Raw genomic sequence first — 11,571 nt, 5'->3', positions numbered from 1 at the left:
TGTGTTCTTCGATGTTTGAAGGTGCGTTTGGCAGCAGTATAGAGCTACGTTCGACGTCGGTTGGAGCTGCGTTGGGCAGCGATGATGAGCTGCGTTCGAGCTGTGATTGGCAGCGATTGGAGCTGCGTTTGAGAGCCGCTGAATCCGCGTTCGAGCTATGATTGGCAGCGATTGGAGCTGCGTTTGAGCTTCTCTGTCTTTATATATGGATGACACCAATGACCAGTAGAGAAGGTCTTATTCAGGCCATTTGTAACAATTGAGGCATCTTAATAACGCTCTATCAACTGCAGGTCACGATCTCCACTAAGATTTCTTTGCATGGTTTAACCATGTGCTCTTCAGTGTGTCGAATATCATTACACTACTCATCAGCACCTCTGATAGTTGCTAATATAATATTAGTTATGTTGTTGTCGCAGCCATCAAGATCAGTCATCTCACATAAGAAGCTGCATTTGTGTTTGTCGCGGTAGGTGATTGAATTGGTGTTGTATCTTGATGATGGTACGCAGGGAGGAATTCCACGTCTTGGTTTGAAGAGATCGTCGATTTGTAATCTCTTTCTGTCAGAGTGTTGCTAAAGGTAGCCTTCTGGAAGTCGTCAGATTGTAACTTCCATCATCGGTGTTTGATGGGGAATCAGCTATCTTTTTTAGACAGCCTACAAAAGGTGATTTATGAACTTAAGCCTAAATGGTGCAATAGTTGCAAACTTGTGGGGCATGATACAGTTTTCTGCAAGAGATACCCCTTATCTAAAAGATGGGTGCAAAAATCAAAACCTGTTAATCAAGCTGTACCTGATAATCTGGGGAATAAATCTGCCTTGAATGAAATACATGTCTCTGGTGGAGTCAATACTGTGCAGGAGCAAAGTTTATCTTCAGGTGGAGGCCATATTGTTGCTGATCATGGAAATATGGGATTTCAAACTGTCTTGAATAGAAAGCATGTTCCTGGAGCAGTTAATGGTGTGCAAATTCAAAATCTATCTCCAGGTGCAGATCACATTGACTCTGTGCATGTTGCACAAGTGCTTGAACAGGTTTCTGGGGCTTCAGTTGAGAGAATACATTCTGGATTGTCAGGCATATTTCAGAATAGTATGAGGCCCAATAATTTGGATTCTGTGCATGTTCTTGATCAATTTTCTGGAATAACACCTAGAGAGAATAATGCACAGGATCTGGTGCAGGCTGTGCATGTACAAAGTCAGAGACAAAGGTCTTGGAATTCAGTCAAAAGTTCCCAGGTAAATAGAAGTTGGGCAGATATGCATAAATCTGGAATCAATATAGGTAACACTTTTGATCATCTAAACTATCTGGAGGATAATCCCCAAAATGTGAATGGAGGGGGTGTTCTAAAATTATGAATCTCTCCTTTTGGAATATTAGAGGACTAAACAAGTCCTCTAAGCAACATTTGGTAAAGCTTCACATTCAACAGCATCATATCTCTTTCATGGCTATTATTGAAACAAAAGTTAAGGCTAGCAAAATCCCAAATATAACAAAGAAGATTCAAGGTAACTGGGAGTGGTTTTCAAATGCAGATAACTCTAGCAAAGCCAGAATTATGATCCTATGGGATCCTAATATTTTGGAAGTTCATATTGACAAGTTTTCTGCTCAGCATATTACCTGTTCTGTTAAATCCTTAGATGGTAGAGTTGATTGTTTAGTTTCTTCTATATATGGTCATAATCATCAAGCAACTAGGAAAGCTCTTTAGCAAGACCTTCTTCAAATACAACAAACAGTTGTAAACAAGCCATGGATTCTATCTGGTGATTTCAATGCCATAATTGGGCAAGAAGATAAAATAGGAGGTGCTGCAGTTACTGAAGCTGAAACTACTGATTTCAGAGAATTTATTGACAAGTGTCATCTATCACATTTGAAGACTGAAGGCTGCCATTACACTTGGAATAACAAACAAGATTCTAATTTCAGGGTTTGGAGTAGATTGGATAGAGCTTTGGTAAATGATTCTTGGATCAATTTGCACAATTCTAGTCATGTTGAGTACCTTCTTCCTAGTTGTTCTGACCACTCCCCAGCTTTGGTTTCAATCTATGATGATCATGTGCAAGGAAAGAAGCCATTTAAATTTTACAAGATGTGGATTAAACATGACAATTACCTGCCTATTATTTCTGCTGTTTGGCAAAGCACAATTACAGGTTGTTCTATGTTTTCTGTTACAAGTAAGTTGAAGCTACTGAAGACTGCACTGAAGGATTTAAACAAAAGAAGTTTTCACAATATCAGTGAACAGGTGATCAGGGCTAGAATAAATCTGGAGAATATTCAGAATCTTTTACAGGGGGATCCCCTTAACACTGATCTGATCAAGCAGGAAAAAAGTTGTTTTATTTCATATAACAAACTTTTGGATTGTGAGCTCTCTTTCTATCATCAGAAATCTAGGATTCAGTGGAGTGTGCAAGGAGATAGATGTACAAGCTTCTATCACTCTGCAATTAAAGCTAATAGACATCTAAATAGAGTTATGGTGCTCTACAATGATGTTGGGTGCAGATTAACTGATGGTGATGAGATTACTCAAGAACTTATATCTTTCTATAAAAAACTCATGGGCACAACTATAAAAACAGCTAGTCCTGTTAGGGATATTATCACAAATGGTCCATGCTTGGATCAAGCTCAAGCTAGGAATCTGTCTTCTCCAGTGACCAAAGAGGAAATTAAAAATGCAGTCTTCTCCATGGGTGATGATAAAGCGCCTGGACCTGATGGCTTTAGCATGGCATTTTACAAATCAGCTTGGCACATTATTGGGGATGAGGTAACGAAGGCCATTGCAGAATTCTTTAATACTGGCAAACTTTTGGGTATGATAAATGCTACATCTATTACCTTGATTCCAAAAATAAAGTGCCCAAAATTCTCAGCTGACTTCAGACCAATAGCCTGTTGTAACTGCCTCTACAAGATTATCTCAAAAATTCTAGCTAATAGGATCAAACCTGTTATGGGATTCTTGATCAATGAGGCTCAAAGTGCTTTTGTGAGAGGAAGGCAAATTTCAACCAACATCTTACTAGCCCATGAGATTGTGAAAAATTACAATAGGAAGCATATTTCACCCAGGATTATGATGAGTATTGATATCAAGAAAGCCTTTGACACTATCAACTGGAATTTTCTAAAGGATATGCTCTTAGGTCTTGGCTTTCCAGTTAAAACAGTAAACTGGATTATGGCCTGTATTACTTCCCCTAAGTACTCTATTTCTTTAAATGGTACCCTACATGGCTACTTCAAGGGAGAGAGGGGTTTAAGACAAGGTGATCCTATGTCACCTTATCTATTCAATCTGGGTATGGAGTATCTCTCAAGGCAGTTAAATATGCTTAAGAATAACAAGGATTTTAAATTCCATCCTAGATGTGGTGATCTAAAAATCACTCATCTAATTTTTGCGGATGATCTTCTTCTTTTCTCTAAAGGTGATCTTCATTCAGTCAATATACTCTACAAGTGCTTCAAACATTTCAGTGATGTCTCAGGCCTTGAGGCAAATCCTGGTAAATGCAAAGTTTTCTATGGTGGAATTGATGATAATCTAAAGGGACATGTATCAAATCTCTTGAATTTCCCTGAAGGTACCCTGCCCATCACTTATCTGGGTGTTCCATTGATTGGTAAACGTCTATCATATATGGATTGTTCAAACCTTTTCAACAAGATAACAGGTCAGTTCCAGGCTTGCTTGAAAAACAGGTTCCTATCTTATGCGGGCAGATTACAAATAATTAAAAGTGTTGTACTTGGTATACAAAACTTTTGGACTTCAAACTATGTTCTGCCTATGAGAGTACTTCACAAAATAGATGGATTATGTAGGAATTTTCTTTGGGGAAATTCTGAACAGGTTTATAAAACTCCTCTCATTTCATGGGATAAAGCTTGCCTGCATAAGAAAGTTGGAGGGATAGGCATATACTCTGCTTCTACATGGAGTACAGCTTCTGCACTGAGGCTAATCTGGAATATACATGTTAACAGGGAAAATCTGTGGATCTAGTGGATTCATGGCACGTATCTGAAAAATTATGATGTCTGGCATGTTCAGGCTAAAAAAACTGATTCGTGGATATGGAGACAGATCTTAAAGATCAGAGACAAGGCTCAGGGGCATTTTGGAGGGATTGATAATCTGATTCAGACCATCTGTTATTGCTACAAAAATGCAAAAGTTAAACTTTCTGACTTATATGCTGCACTCTCCCCTACATCTAATTTGGTGCCTTGGTTTGGCACAATATGGGAGTCTTCAAACTACCCCAGACATGCTTTTATTAGCTGGTTAGCAATCCAAAACCGTTTTCTTACTCAGGACAGACTGATCAGGAGGGGGGTTGTTAGCATAAACAGCTGTGTTTTATGCTCTGGTCTGCTTACTCAGGACAGACTGATCAGGAGGGGGGTTGTTAGCATAAACAGCTGTGTTTTATGCTCTGGTCTGGAATGCAGAGACCATCTTTTTTTCGAATGTTCCTATTCTAGTGATATCTAGGCCAAGGTTATGAATTGGTTACAGTTCAGGTGGAGATCGAGCAATTGGAATCAAGTGTTGAATTGGTTCTGTCACAGGTTGAGGGGAAGAGGGTTTAAACAAAAGCTAAAGAAATTGGCTTTTACCTCTACAATTTATAACATTTGGAATGAGAGGAACGTCAGAATTTTCAGACAGGAATTGAAGCCAGCTGATCAAGTGTTTAAGGAGATAAAATTTAGCATCTTAGATATTGTTCTCAATGGTCCATTTACTGCTGAAGACAGAGAATGGATTTGTTCTCTGTAGTTTTTAGAGTATGAGTGATGTATTAGTAGATTAGAATTTTTTTTTTCGTATTCTCAGTTCAAGCTGAGAATCTTGATGTGCTGATTTTTTCACATTTGGATGATGAATAAATACCTTTTCATTGACCAAAAAAAAATATGTCATGCCATCAATCAAATACTTAAAAAACTACGTGAGGCCTATAAGGGAAAGACAATCATTTGAGAAAACAACCCTACAGACTATGCATATTATAATAACTCCACCCAGCTTTGAAAATCCAAGAGAACCCCAACTATGGGGTGTCTCCCCTAATCTTTCACACTTATCTCATCAAATCCCCATTGACGTCATTTCAAAAAATAAAATAATTGAATACCTTCTGAAAATTAACACATTCAATTATAATGAAATCCCAAATGGTAAGGAAAAACTATCTTAAATTTTTCATATTTTTTGCTCTCTTCGTCCTCTCTTTCACTTATCCTAAAAAATTAGAGTTACTTTTTATAATGAGGGGTATTTTTCTTAGTCTTTTATTGGTCGTGTGTCATTCTAGATCTAACAATGTTACCTTTCATGGTGTAAAGTGAGGAGATTTCATGGGGATTTCTCAAAATTTTAAGCTTTAGGTGGGTCATCAACAATAAGCTCAAACTTGAGAGGTTTCCTCAAATTAAAATAGTTGAGGGGGTTTATCTACAATATGCTCAAATTTGAGGTTGTTTACACACACACACACACACACACATATATACATATATAATATATCTTAATAATATTTAAATATATTTAAAATATATAATCTAATAAGTATTACAAATATTTAATTATTAGAATTTTCTAATTATAGATATTTTTAATTTGGTGAAAATTCTTATGTCAATGTACGTAAGATTAGGCATCCACTTGTCGTCTTTTGGTAGGCTAAATATATATGTTGATACTTATGATATTACACATGTCAACTTATTGTATCTTTATAACATGACATATGTTAGTTTTCTGTACTTTTAGAAATTCATGCAATTTCTCTTTTTATAACATGACATATGTTAATTTTCTGATCTTTCATACTTTTCTCACTATACCCTCTCGCGTTGTTATTATAAATGTAAAATAACTAAAATATCCTTTTAAGAATCAACTCATTCCAATTCAAAAGAAATCTCCAGCCAATAAAAAAAGAACCCAACCAATTTACAGTGATTTCTCTCTCTCCTCTCTCTCATCAAGCAAAAAGCCTCGGTAATTTATGATTGAAGGGTATTTTGATCATTTTTAGTCACTTATTTTGTCATGTGACAGCAATGTTAGTTTTCACAACGTTAATGAGAAAAGTTCAAGGGGTTTTTTCTTGAATTCTCAAAGTTGGGCGTCATTTTGAGATATTAGTTTTCTTGAATTTTCAAAGTTTTTTTTTTTTTTTTTGGAAACCCAAACACATCAATTTTGGGGTGAACCCGTCGTGTTTTGACCATTCGTTGAGTCGTCCAAAAAGTTTTATTCATTCGAAACCGTTAAAATTATGGTGAGTGGATGAAGGGTCAAAACACGACGGGTTCACCCTAAAATTGGTGTGTTTGGGTTTAAGAACGTGTAGATCAAGTTCAACGTAGCGGATCATAAAAAATTAGAGAATGATATAATTTTAGACCGCGTCCTTAGGTGGGAGTTTAAGGTGTCACCTTAGGAAAACATTTCCCTATATATATATGAGAGGTTTCCTCAAATTAAAATAGTTGAGGGGGTTTATCTACAATATGCTCAAATTTGAGGTTGTTTACACACACACACACACACACACATATATACATATATAATATATCTTAATAATATTTAAATATATTTAAAATATATAATCTAATAAGTATTACAAATATTTAATTATTAGAATTTTCTAATTATAGATATTTTTAATTTGGTGAAAATTCTTATGTCAATGTACGTAAGATTAGGCATCCACTTGTCGTCTTTTGGTAGGCTAAATATATATGTTGATACTTATGATATTACACATGTCAACTTATTGTATCTTTATAACATGACATATGTTAGTTTTCTGTACTTTTAGAAATTCATGCAATTTCTCTTTTTATAACATGACATATGTTAATTTTCTGATCTTTCATACTTTTCTCACTATACCCTCTCGCGTTGTTATTATAAATGTAAAATAACTAAAATATCCTTTTAAGAATCAACTCATTCCAATTCAAAAGAAATCTCCAGCCAATAAAAAAAGAACCCAACCAATTTACAGTGATTTCTCTCTCTCCTCTCTCTCATCAAGCAAAAAGCCTCGGTAATTTATGATTGAAGGGTATTTTGATCATTTTTAGTCACTTATTTTGTCATGTGACAGCAATGTTAGTTTTCACAACGTTAATGAGAAAAGTTCAAGGGGTTTTTTCTTGAATTCTCAAAGTTGGGCGTCATTTTGAGATATTAGTTTTCTTGAATTTTCAAAGTTTTTTTTTTTTTTTTTTGGGGGGGGGGGCCCCCAAGATATTTAGCCTAATTGATGTAATATGAATTTTAGCAGTAGCCCTGAAATATCCAGGGGGGTCTCTAATTAAATAGTTGAGGTGAAACTAAATAGTTGAGGTGAAACTAATTGCTGTAATATGAATTTCAACAGTAGCCCTAAAATATCCAATTAATATTTCTCCTTTACATATAAAGAGATATCGATGGTTTGTTATTCAAGGTTCTCATGTCAAAAACTGTTGTTTCCTTTTATCTTATGACTTGTGGATGCCTAATCCTATCTTCATCTAAAACTCCTCATCCAATTAAAATTATGCATAGTTGGAAATTGTAATAGAATATTTGGTAATCCTAATAAATCTCTTAGTTATCCCTCCATTATATATAAAGAGAAATTGGTGGAACTCCTAAAGTCACAAAAAATTAACATGTGACATATCATAAATTCACAAAAAACTAACATGTGTCATCATAAATACTTATGTGTCGCTCTATCTTATCAGAAGATGATATGTGAACACCTAGTCTTATATTCACCTAAGAATCCTCACCAAATTAAAATTATCTATAATTAGAAATTTATAATAATCAAATATTTTGTAATCCTTGTCAAATTGTAACTATCCATCATTAAAAAAAAATCTTACAATCATATATCTAAACATAGAAATTAAAGAAAAAACTCGTATGGAGAGCCCCTCTATATAATTAAGATCACAGGTTAATTGTAGAAACCCTCACACCAAAAAATGGGGGTTACCTTAGAAAACCCTCGTCAACTATTTTATTTTGAGAATCCCCCCTCAGTTTGAGTATACTATAGATAACCCCCCTTCAACTATGAAAATTTGAGGTAACCCCAGAACTTTTCACATTTAATCCTCTTGAAGTATGGGATGTGTCTTAGAAAATCCTCCTCAACTATTTTAATTTAAGAAATTCCCTCAAGTTTGAGCCTATCGTATATAACCCCCTTAAGTTTAAAAATTCGAGAAATCCTCATGAATCTTTCTCACTCTACGCATTGAAATCTAACACCGTTAGGTCTAGCATGTCACACGACAAGTAGGTGACTAAGAAAAATATCAAAATACCCCTAAATTATAGAAAAAATTACTTTGATTTTTTAGAATAAGAGGAAGAGAGGAGAAAGAGGGAAAACAATTCAAATTGATCTAGATCTTTTTTTTTACCAGTTGGGAGTTTATTTATAAATGAATGTGTTGATTTTCAAAAGGGTTTTTCAATTATTTTATAATTTGAAATGATGTCAGGGAAGTTTGGTAAGAAAATGTGAAAGATTTGGGTGGGGCATAGGGGAAGGTTTGTGAGACCCCTATAGTTTGGGGGTTCACGCTAATTTTTAAAGTTGAGTAGAATTATCTATAATATATATACAGGGAGGATTTCTCAAATTAAAATAGTTGAAGGCGTTTTCTAAGACATTCACCATAGTTAAGGGGGTTCTCTAAAATTAACCTGAAAACCATATGTACGAAATTATACGTGTATCTAATTATATTTAAAGTTGATGAATTAGTCTTCATCTTAAAATATTATAAATGGAATGTGATCATATTTTTTGTTATTTATTGATTTGATATCATGTGTTTACTGGTTTTTATAAGGAGAAATTATTAGCTCATCCGTGTCCCTCTTCAAATTATTAATAATACACAAAGCATCATAAAAAATATATAGCATGTAATGATCTATAAATTAAGAATATTCTTTGCTAACCAAATTTTTCTTTGAAGTGGAAGCTACCTACCCACTTATTTTAAATTTCTTTTAAGTTCCAAGATATTTGAAAAAAAAGCTCTAGCTCAAGTTATCTAATTATCAATACTCCATATGCTACAAGTTATTGGTGTTTGGGTCAGAAATTATTTTCTTCATTGTGAGGAACAAATCTCACCTCTTTCAATTCACAGAATACTCTATCGTGCATCCGAATTTTTATGATACCTATCCCATAAATACCACATGATTGATCATTTCCCATGACAACAACACCCCATCAAGTCTCTCAAATAATGCAAACCAATCTCGCCTGGGAGTCACATGATTAGCGTCAAAATTAAGCATCCAATCTGATGCATCCACATAGTTCACCTCCGGAGTAATCAATAGAGAAAAGATCGAACCATCGGAATCATCGCCTTTTGTAATATTTATCTCATTAGCCTTCGGGCCCTTCTTCTTATTATTCTCCTTCTCCTTGAGCTTCACACAGTCTCTCTTCCAATGTCTCTGTTCCTTGCAGAACACACACTGGTTCTTAGCTAACTGGTGATGACCTCTAGACTTCGACCTGCTCCTATTACCACCTCTCAGATATGGGCTTCTACCTCTCATCGACAAGGCCTCTCCTGAAGTACTAGCGCGAGAAGTCTCCTTATCCTTCCTCCTCAAATCATAGTTCGTCAAAACATTAGTAACTTCACTATATGTGATAGAAGATCTCCCGTTCAACAAAGTAAGCATGAAGGTATCATACTCCTCATCTGCTAAGGAGCCAAAAGAATAATAGCCTTGTACTTATCCATGATCTTCTCATCCACATTCGCCAAGTCCGACAATAACGTCGTATAGTTGTTCACATAAACTGCAAGCGAGGTACCCTAGGACATCTAAAATCTAAATAATCTTCACAGCAAGTGCAAACAGTTCTCAACACTCTTCATAAGGTACTTATTGTTGAGAATCTCCCACATTTTTATTGTAGACGTCACCCCAATCACATCATACTTTAGCTCCTATTCTAAACAGGACCTAATCACCCCACAAGTATTCCTATTCATCTTTTCTCATATCGCCTCTTCATATTTTGGTGGCCTCTCATGGACCATGATGGTCTCCTCGAAATTCTGAGCATTGAGCGCATCCTGTATGGAGCTTATCCACAAACCAAAATTGATATTACCATCATATTTAACCATATTAATTTTAGTGTACTGAAAACCAAGTTGAACTGTACCCTCCATATTGCTGTTTTCACCAACTTCTTCACCCATACTCACAAACTTCAAATTATAGAGAAAAAAATTCAAACTTGATAGAATTTAGAAGTTACCCAATTGAACCCTAAATTGGGTTCCAAATGGATCTCCTAACCACACGAGGAAAGCGAAATCTTTAACAATAACTCCACAACGCTATCTCCACCGAAGCCTAAAATTCCAAGAACCAAGCTTCAACCAAAGAACCTTCCTCCACCTAATGCAAAACTCTAGATCTGAAACCCTAGATTCTGATACCAATTGTTGCGTACCGTGCAGAAGCGTGCTCGACAACCAAACGAGTCCGCGAGCCACGTGAGAAGATTAACAAACCAAACTCGAGCACAATCCAAACAAATACGAAAAATCAAACGCAAACACAGAAATATACGTGGTTCGGTAATTTGACTACGTCCACGGGGAGAGGATATGGACATTTCACTATTTTGAGGAGAGTACAAAGGATTATAACCACTCAAACACTCGAACAAATCCTAACCAATGATCTCTCAACTCGCTCACAAGTTCTCCCTCTCAAAGTGCTCAGAATACTCTCTATTCTCTCCTCATTTGTTTACCCATATAAAAAAGAGTGGCTCTTAGCTAGCCATCCATATGGGTAGTCGTTGCATATATTCTACTTAAAATACAATTTTTTTAACTTTGTTTTAAATAAAAATTAAAAATTAAACTTTAATTTAAGACGGTTCATTATTCTTAATTGTAAAGAACATCTATAACTTAGTTCTGTTGCGCGTTGTGCGGAAGCGAGCTCGACAACCAAACAAGTCCGCAAGCCACGAGAGAAGATTAACAAACCAAACTCGAGCACAATCCAATCAAATACGATAAAACAATCGAAAACATAGAGATATACGTGGTTCGGTAATTTGCCTACGAACACGGGGAGAATAGGGAGATTTAACTATTTCGAGGAGAGTACAAAAGGCTTACAATCACTCAAACACCCGAACAAACCCTAACTAATGATCTCTCAACTCGCTCACAAGTTCTCCCTCTCAAAGTGCTCAGAATACTCTCTATTCTCTGATAAACCAAACCCTAAAATCGTGTTTCAATATATATCAAAACACAAACCAAATCAGAACAGGAAATAAAGCCTAGGCCCGAACTCGACGTCCGATTGACCGCACTTGACGCCGCCGTCGACCGGACAGAACGTCCAAATCACAATAAATCAATTACAGGGTCGGCTGTCGACCGCTGAAGACTTCGCGGTCGACCGAATTGAAATCCAGAAACT

Source organism: Asparagus officinalis, chromosome 9, assembly GCF_001876935.1.
Source record: "Asparagus officinalis chromosome 9, Aspof.V1, whole genome shotgun sequence".
In the NCBI taxonomy this organism is placed as follows: domain Eukaryota; kingdom Viridiplantae; phylum Streptophyta; class Magnoliopsida; order Asparagales; family Asparagaceae; genus Asparagus; species Asparagus officinalis.
The sequence above is the reverse complement of the archived record's forward strand: the minus strand, read 5'-3'. Positions refer to the sequence as shown.